We start from the raw sequence: 9,130 nt of genomic DNA on the forward strand, positions 1-9,130 counted from the left end.
CTCTCTCAATTGATTATTTCTGAACCCTCCCTTTCCTAAAACCCTATTTTCTCTCTCTAAAATCGCCTCTCTTGTAAAATCATCTTTTCTCTGATTTTTTCCCTCTTTTCTCTGTCTAGGGTTCTCTTAGAATTCTAATTCCAGTCTTTCTTGGCTCTTACAAATTTGGTATTTTTACATTTGAAATGAGGCTTGCCAAAATTATATTTTATTTTGTTTTTTTTATATATTTCAGTTGACAAGTAATGAAATAATCCATGAATATTCTCAGGCATTGGGCTTTTTACATTGATTAGTGTAGTATTTTGGAGCCATACTTTTGCTTCTAAGGTGTAAAATATGTCATATTGTTTTGGCATTAGATTTATAGATCTAATTATGTTCTTTGAATATTGATGATGTTTGTAAAAATGCATTAGTTTGTTAGCAATTTAGACAAAAGTATTTTGGAACTATATTTTCATTGTGAAAACTCGTGATTGATTTAATTCATTCGCGCCTCTGTTTGTTTCTGATGAAAATAGTAACAGAAACAAAAAAAAAAAACAAAAATTTGAAAAAAAAAATCAGTCTTCATCCTATCATGATTTACTAAATCCAATTATTTTGGTTGAATTAAGGCGAAAGCTATATTCTTGTATTACATTTTCGTTTCGTTATAAATGTATTGTCATTAATTTTTTTCTTGTTGCTGCGAACTTGAATGAATTTGAATTCAATTCTAAATGGTGACACTGAATTTTGTTTTGTTTTGTGATCCGTGTTAGTTGAGAAAAATTAAGCATATCTAAAAAATGCAACACAACACTCTGATGTGGATTTTTGAGCTTTCCCGTTAGGTTGAAGCTATGCTGGTTGATTATGTGTATTCTCTCTTTCTTGCTATCATGGAATTCAATGTGCCATCTGTACTTTGGGAATGGTAGTTGCTCTTGGTCGTCTTTAGCATGCAAATGGAGTTAAACTCTTTGTTCTTGATGGTCATTATCTCATATAAATTTTGGATTTCATTGGAACATATCATATGGTATAAAACGTAGTTACAATTCCCATAAAAATATAAAACTTGGTCCCAAAATCGTATCTTTATGCCAGGTAGAATTGCAGTGGCAGTAATTGTGAGAGGGGTTGAAGGTTTCATATCTCGTTGACTGTTGTGGTTATCTTAGTATGTGTAAATGATTATGAGTTGCCGAAGGTAGAGTGAGGTGGTTTACTTTGAAGAAGTGATACTGTAATACTGAAGTTCATTTGTGGTGTTGGGTAAGGGTAGTGCCTAAATGGTGGTGGTAATGATGGTTATTGTTGTGGCAATACATTGTGGTTCTTGAAATGAAGGCATCAACAATGACCACTTTCGTCACATTGACCACTTTTCACTGTCTAATTTACTGCAAAAAATATTAGAAATTCTATAATAAAAAAATATTACTAAAAAATTTATACAATATTGACTTAAATTTTAAATATTGTTTTTGAATCACTAACATTACTCAATTTATTAGGATCATTTTTGCCTCTTTCCATAGAAAAATTATATGAGCAGTTTTATGTTGTAATTCGTGATCTTTTCTTGAATTTCTAAATTCTAGGGCATATTTGGTTTCTATTTTAGTTAACCAACACTTCACCCCTCAAGAGTTCCAATTTCTTTTTCATCAAAAATTGAGTGTATATATATATTTATTTATTTATTAGTATGTGTACTTTTCTGCATAATATGAAGTGTATTGAGTGAGAATTGTTCGAATCAATGAGAGAAAAGTTGAAAGGTAAATTGAGGATTTTAGGATAGCGAGTGTGATTTTATTTTATTTTTAGAGCTAAATTACAAACACACCCCCTGAGATTTACTTAAATTACAAATTACCCATGTAGTTCTAGAAATTACATTTTGCCCCCTAAGGTTTCTAATTTCATAACAAATAGGTCATTTTATTAATAAATCATAAAGTTAATTAACAGTTTTTAATAATGTTAAAATTTTATTTCAATTAATAATTTAGATAAATTTTTTATTGTATAGGTGAACCGTTAGAAATTTCATTTTTTCAATTAATTCTGTTAAGTAAAAAATTCTGACAAGGAGGAATTTGTAATTGTTCAAACCACATGAGGCAATTCGTATTTTAAGCAAACCTCAAGGGATGTATTTGTAATTTACCCATTTTTTTAGTTTGTAAAGCTTTATATATCTATGCATATATACAGATCAAAATCAGTTGTAATACAATGTGAGAGAATATTGATTCGGTAGAGAGGGTATATATATATATATATATATCAAAACAAACAAATAACAAACAGTTTTACTTAAATAAAAAAAAAAAAAAAAATGGAAGGGGAAGCAACATATTTTAGTCTTTATTTTGAGGCTTGTTTTCATTATGTTGCCTTATTCTTGTTAAATGTTTCTTTCTGTGTTGTTTTTTTTTAATATTTTATTTTATTATTTTGTCTATGAATATGTGCCTTGTTATTAACGTCAAAAGAATTCAGACCCTTATTTATCACACAAAAATGAACATTAGTGTTTTTATCATAATATTCAGATGTAAGCTATACTAAATTTCAAAATGAATATTAGTCATTTTGTTTTCCTATGAATTGATAGGTCTATGAGAAGAAGCTTCAATAACTCAGAGGATCATAAGCATTCTAAGAGCTCCTGCGAGAAGCTCGTCAAGAGCACTTCCTCTGGTGAGAAACATACAATACCCATTTTGATTCTTGGTCCCTAGTATGCAATACTCATTGAGTTTTCATCTGGGTAACTGATAAATTTTGATATAGGGACTTGGGAGGATATGATTTATTTTTACCAGCTATTACCAGTACATGTAGATTTATTTTTATCTTTATTTTTTTTATGGTGGAGTGGCTTTAATTTGTTGTTTCACTAGTTCTATTCATTAAGCAACAAATTGGGATTTGATTTATGGTGAGAATAGAGGTATTAACCAATTTTTGCAAATGTAAGGTCCAATATGGATGTTAGTAATGGCTTTGGTAATAGGATGGACAAGGACGTGTCTTAGATTTGTGTAGAGGTTTTACATACAAGCAGATCATCTCCCCAAGAGCTTGGAGATTCATTTAGAAATCATGTGAGTGAAGCGATGAATGTCTATAATTCTGATTCTGCTTATGCTTCTGTTGTTTCGGATTCACCAGTAACTTCTCACCTATTAAGAGATGATTCTCTTCAAGAGACCATATCTCCAGGTCTTGGATTTCTTGTTTCAGATAGGGAACGAGGCCAAGGAGGTGGAAGTGTACTTCAAGTTGATGTAGCGAGTATATCTTCCAACATTTTGTCTAATAGTTCCACTGAAATAAGTAATCATGAAGCAAGAAAGAATAGTAAAAGACTATTCTAGGATATTTTTTCAAGATGCAGTTCTACAAGGCTTATTGATTGCCAAACATTTGTTTTCTCGACTGATGATGATAATAATGATGGCCTAGGATCTCATGACAGATGGCTTCTTGATTTTAGTGGTGATTTCTTTGATGACGAGGTTAGTAGTGATTCCGGGTACATGGAAAGGAGAACTCACAGCATGAATGAACAACGTTGGCATTCAACATCTGAGGTAGGCTTTTTAAGTACTCTCTTTTGACTAATACCCCCATCCATTTTGAACTGATTTTGTATTCTTTTGGCTAATGTATATCTTTTTTTGACGCATTGAGAGTAGCTCCACTCGTTGTATCTTTGTTCCTTGATGAAGCCATCATGCATTTCATACTTAATATTAGACATTATTTCATTAAATGCTTAAGATATCTCATACCTCTCAATATCCCTGCTATAAAGTGAGAGTACAACCTTATTTTATTGGCTACATAAGTTTTGGGGACATTAGGTCTTAGATGTCTGTATACTGCAGAACAACAACAATTATTTGACTATAGGATTTTTTTACCAACAAATCAATAATGTTTATTTATTTATTTATTTTTTAAGAAAATCATTTTTAAGTCAACAGAATGTAGTTTTTTTTCTTTTTCCCCTCACATTATTGGTTTACCTATTGGCTTTAATAATTTTGTAGTGGAAGCTATATGCAGTAACACTTTTATTTATTTATTTTATTAGGGTAATTTTACAAGTGCTAGCTCCAAAAAATTTTGCAGGTCTAGGAAAGACTTCATGGTGGCCATGAAAGCGGTAATCCTTAAAATAGTATTTGTCCATCTGGAGTTCACCCTAATGGCACATGCACATGTGAATCAATATTGATGGCTGAGGAATCTGGTACTCGTGCAAGTATTTCACGAATAGTGATGCTAGCAAAAGCATTATTTTAGGTAATTTCCCTTAATCAGCTAGTATGCTTTATTTAGTTTGCATCAACTGTGTTGTGGTTGTTAGCTACGCTGCCTGGTAGGCTTTGATTATTTGCTAGATGACTTGTGAAGCATGACTTATATTATTGTACCTTTTGGTTGATGGCAAAGATTCTGGTAGTTGATGGCAAAGATTCTGGTAGTTGTACAAGTATTTCATGTGATTTTGCTCTGTGAATACTAGTGTAAATTTCCTCCATCAAATTTGTAGATTTCTACTGGCCGCTCTTCATTTAAAATTTTGTTATTTATTTGTTTGTTATTTCAGTTTGTTTTCCAAGTAAAGGATTTTGTGTATTTGTTATTTCAGATTCTAAGCAATTGATACATTATGTGCCTCTTGGCCGTGGGTGTTGGAAAGTGTGGGTTAACCATGTCAGAGACAATGTGCCTTTTGTTTAGAAACTTACATATGATATAGTTTTTGGGTGGTTTAGAACTTTTTGGACAATTAGACCTTAAGGATAGTTCTTTTTGGATGGTTTTGAATTAAGGCTAGTTTTTGGATGTTTGGAATGTATAGACAATTGTTAAAACAACTAGATTGGAAAAGCCCCCTCTTTCAATTTAAATTAATTAGAAGTTATAACCTGTTGAATATAAATAAAGAATGAATATTTTACAGCATTTGTCATGATTATTTCAATAATAGTAAACCTGCACCCGATTTTAAATAAAGATTTCTTAAGACGGTATTCATTTCCTTGAAATGGTAAAGCATGTATGATGCTCCAGGGTTGCAAGTGAACATGACAATGATAAGCCTTCCAACTTTTATGGTGCAAAATTGTTTGAAATTTGTAAATGCATTGCATGCATAATGGTAAAGCATGTATGATGCTCCAGGGTTGCAAGTGAACATGACAATGATAAGCCTTCCAACTTTTATGGTGCAAAATTGTTTGAAATTTGTAAATGCATTGCATGCATCTACTCACATCCCGTCTTTTCCCTCGAAATGTTGTTGGTTTATTTGTTACATTACATCATTGAAAGAAATGTTTGTTTACTTTTGATTTTAATGAAACTGTGGCCTTTGATCCAGTGGAATGGCAAAACTGAAGTCGTGTTGTCGGCCCCAAGTAGTTGGGAATAAGGCTTTGCTACAGCTACTGGTCTGCTACAGTTATTGGTTTGTTGCTACTGCTACCCTGGTGGCTGTTGCTTGCTTGGCTGCTGCTGCTGCAATGTTGTTGTGAAGCGGCTGCTACTGGATGCTGGTCTACTGCAATGTTGTTGTTGCAATGGTTCTATCCTTGGCCCTGGCTCTGTTTTGGTTAGTTTTGTGTAGTGTTTGGATTTTGTTTGTTTTATTTATATTATTTATCAATTAGGATCTGCATAGAGGATAGATGATGGAAATGTCCAACTAGCTAAAAACCATGCATCATTTGGATTCCTTTCCAAATTGTTAAGTGACAGTACTCAGAACCGCCTTCCAAAATCTTTTTAGCCTCCACTATGAACCCATCGACTTTCAAAATCTAGTGGTCGACATCTTCTCAAATTTCTTCTCTATTTCTTTTTGCATGATCAATTGATCTCTGCACCCCATTTCGCAGAGCCTTTAAAGTTTCAACTTAGATTGTCAAATTTTCAATGTATTTCTTTCTGTGAATCACATAATTGAATTGGTGCCCAACTAGCTCCATCAATAATTCAGCAACTTTTCTTCCAATGGAAATTAGAATATCTTTCATGTCTGAGGAAAAACAATATATAAGCAACGCTTAAAAATAGCTACAATATTACTGTTATTAATAACAAAAACTTGTGTCTGGGATCTACCTCTTACACTTAAATCTTTGGGTTTAGTTTTTGACTAAGGACGTACAATATTTTTTATATTCTATCTTGCTAAAGGTTATGGACAAGTTTATTCAAAATAGTGCGATATCAAGTGGTATATATGTTACATGTCACAAATAAACTACTGTATAGGATTAATGTTCCAGATTTATTTTAGCAAGGCCTTAATGCCTTGAGTTACAAGTATAATGTTTATGTTATGCTAATGATCACTTTTTTAAAATGAAGAGGAGGCTCTACTTTCCTACAGTAAGAGTAAATAAAACAAGGAGTGCACTTAGATCTTGTCTTCTCACTTCTCATACTATTATAGTAGCTTATAATACTTATCCTATACAGCGAAGAGATGTTTGAAAATCCTTTGTATTATGATTTAGTTTGGCAGGAAAATGAGGAACACTGCTGGAAGTGGGTCATTATACTTATCCTATAGAGCAAAGAGGTGTTTCAAAAATCCTATGTATTGTGGTTTAGTTTGCAGACTAATGAGGAACACTGCTGGAAGTGGATCATTCCCATTGCAATTGCAGATACACTGTCACAAGCATGAATTGTCTTATTAAGATTGTCTGCATCTCAATCCATGCAATTTCCTTCAATTAGGTATGGCCATACTCTACTGTTGAACTTCTGTTGAGTTAAAATGTGTTTTTGTTTCACAATTAATTGAGGTAGAATTTCACTTGTCTTGTGTAATTATAATCTATATTATGTGATGCAGTACTAACATAAAAATATACGTTCTTGTTCCCCAATGGAAACTGCACAATGCAATTGAGCTGGTAAAAACCCCATTAACAAAGTTGGCTTTCCATTGGCTGGAAATTAAACATATAAGAATTTAATAATTAGATAATGTATACATAATTATAGAGCTTTAGGAGGGATGCTGGTAGTAAAGATATCTAAGCTTTCAAAGGGGGCATTGATTTTAGAAACTCAATTGGGAAATTTATAGTTTTCTTAGTTTTTGAAATTTGTGATCGTTTTGTATCACCATTTACATAGATATTCGCAATTGGTTCCTTGTTTAAAAATAAGTACTAAATAAATAATGAAGCCAAATAATAGTTTACCATGTATCTCTTGAATCCTTGATATAACCTGGTGAGCAAAAACTTAGTAATATAGATAATATAGAGATGTTTAAAAAACCTCTGTATTATGATTTAGTTTGGCAGGAAAATGAGGAACACTGCTGGAAGTGAATCCTTGCATGTGTGTTTAATTATTGTCTTCTAAGAGACTGTTTTGGTGAATAGGTGATTGCTGGCTTGTGGATATCTTCAATTTTGGGAAGTTGCTGCAATTTCTTGACCTTGCTCTACATATGTAATGACAACAAATTTTGTTTGGTTTTTTTGATATATCAAATGTAGGTTTTTGTTTATAGATTATACCTAGTTCTAATTATTGTGATTTTGATGAAACAACTTTCGTACTGCTGCACATGGTGCCTGTACCGTATGAGAAGTATGAGGATCAAGTTGATTCATTTTCAGAGAAAGCAATGATTGAGATCAAGAAATAGTATGTAGTTTTTGATGCCAAGGTTCTCAATAAAATTCCAAGAGGACCATTGAAAGACAAGAAAAAGGGCTTTAGGGAAGCCGTGGTAGTCAATGTGCAATAGATATTTGGGTTGTTGTAAGTTTGTGGGCGATTGTCGTGCCGTTTTGCCCGTCTTTGTTAGTTTCATGTTTTCATTTTGTTATCTACTATTTCTACTGTGGGTTCACAATTTGGATGTATTTGCGTATTTTAGTGAGTTTAGCCTTTTAGGTTTTATACATTGTTTCTAAAAGCAGTATCAGCAGTGTTTTTTTGCCTGTACGTCAACTTTAGGTGATTTCATATCAATGTTATTAGTTTGTAATAGTGGTGCCTGAGGGATGCCTTTAGTAAATTTGTAAATCTTATAAAAAAATATAAATGATTTTCAATTATTTTCGCCGTTGCAAATTTGTTATTGCTAAAAAGTACAGCTTTCTTGACAAACAACTTGTCGGTAAATGTGTTGCCAAAAGTTTATTTTTGCCCACTCATATTGTGTTGCTAGAAGTCTATTTTTGTGCCAACGCCAATTTGTCATTGCCAAAAGTAAAGCTTTATCGACAAACAAATTGTTGGCGAATGGCAACATTTACCGACGTAAATGTGTCACCAAAAGTTTACTTTTGCCGACTCATATTTTGTTGCTAAAAGTATTTTTCGGCCTATGCAAATTTGTGTTAGGAAAAGTGCCACACAATCATCATATTTGAACTACTTCTATCTGCGTAAGGTAAATTGCCAACGATAGATGAAGGCTTTTATCGACAACTATGTTTGTCGCTAAAGGCATTATTTTTACCAACGCAATGATAATTTTGTCGGCAAAATCTTTTGCCGACTCACTTTTGCCTACGTGTTGCCGACCTAGCTTTGTGTGTTGGCAAAACTCTTTGCCGACGAATTTTCCTTTTTGGCAACATATTTTGTTGTGTTGCGAAAAATGCAATTTCTTGTAGTGCTTGAAGCAAGAACTACTACCTAAAACTTGTCTTCGCAATAGTAGCGAAGGGATTCCCTGGTAGGGAAGCCGATGCCCACACTTTTAGTTGGTACTTGGCTATTGGTTTAGATAGTAAAGTTTAGCACTCTTGTGTTAATATTTTGATACGTTAGGCACTGCTTGGCAGTACTTATTATGACTTATTTAGTTTATTTTCTTTAAAAAATATTAGTTAATGATATTTTATTGAAATTTTAAATTATAACTTAAGAATAATAATTCATTTCCTTAATTTTACTTCTCCAATTCTACCCCAATATTAATGTTGAATTAGGGAAGTTACAGATGAGAGAGAGGATTGTGAGATCGGTTCACATAGGGGTGCCATGTCATTGAGGGTTGGATTTTGGGTTTGGGTTTGGGTTTGGTTTTGGGGGTGAGGGTGGAGGAAAATTAGGATATGTAGCACCACTC

The 9,130-nt window shown here is 32.7% G+C and overlaps 1 long non-coding RNA gene across 1 annotated transcript; it reads left to right on the forward strand.

Annotated features, from left to right (window-relative positions):
* The first annotated feature begins 2,676 nt into the window (after window positions 1–2,676).
* Window positions 2,677–6,170, forward strand: LOC145796602 (uncharacterized). The gene is made up of 3 exons (XR_014337083.1): window positions 2,677–3,596; window positions 4,141–4,314; window positions 5,399–6,170. It is a non-coding gene; the product is annotated as an uncharacterized LOC145796602 (long non-coding RNA).
* The last annotated feature ends 2,960 nt before the right edge of the window (window positions 6,171–9,130 follow it).

Source organism: Camellia sinensis, chromosome 8, assembly GCF_055761805.1.
Source record: "Camellia sinensis isolate YWXY chromosome 8, ASM5576180v1, whole genome shotgun sequence".
Classification (NCBI taxonomy): domain Eukaryota; kingdom Viridiplantae; phylum Streptophyta; class Magnoliopsida; order Ericales; family Theaceae; genus Camellia; species Camellia sinensis.